This window comes from Mizuhopecten yessoensis, unplaced genomic scaffold, assembly GCF_002113885.1.
Source record: "Mizuhopecten yessoensis strain PY_sf001 unplaced genomic scaffold, ASM211388v2 scaffold11181, whole genome shotgun sequence".
NCBI classification, from domain to species: Eukaryota; Metazoa; Mollusca; class Bivalvia; order Pectinida; family Pectinidae; genus Mizuhopecten; species Mizuhopecten yessoensis.
Window position 1 is genome coordinate 35,165 of NW_018408920.1, and position 789 is coordinate 35,953.

Sequence of the window (789 nt, forward strand, 5' to 3'; positions counted from 1 at the left end):
TATATGTTAGTTATATTTATAAGATATATTATCATTACGTATATGTTAGTTATATTTATAAGATATATTATCATTACGTATATGCTAGTTATATTTATAAGATATATTATCATTACGAATCGGTTAGTTATATTTATAAGATATATTATCATTACGTATCGGTTAGTTATATTTATAAGATATATTATCCGTATTATCATTACGTACATGTATATGTTAGTTATATTTGTTAGATATATTATCATTACGTATATGTTAGTTATATTTATAAGATATATTATCATTACGTATATGTTAGTTATATTAATAAGATATATTATCATTAAGCTGTGTGCCCCGGGCTTCCCTGAGTGAAGTGTGTTAATGACAATGGACAAATAGTATTGTCAATTAATTGTGATAGAAAATTGTGAATTCATGACTTTAGCCAATTATTCCAGTCTTTTTACAGGAAATATAAGGTCAACATCAAACTAATTGCAACAGAATTTAATTTGGTGTTTTTTGTTTGGGAATACATGTAGAATATCCTAGAAAAAAATCGGCAAAAATCGGAGTTGCGGAACCCCAATAGTAAAATTCTAAACGTCAAAATAAATGTTTTTGAGACTTAAAATCCATATTAAACTTTATATTTCATATAAAACAATATTGTTATTTGATACCAATGTATAATACATACAGTTTACCTGTTAATTGGTATCCCATCAGGATTTTCATTACCCCTAACCCCTAAAAAAATCGTGAAAACTTCCAAAAATGTACACGGCAAATATCTTCAGGACCCCC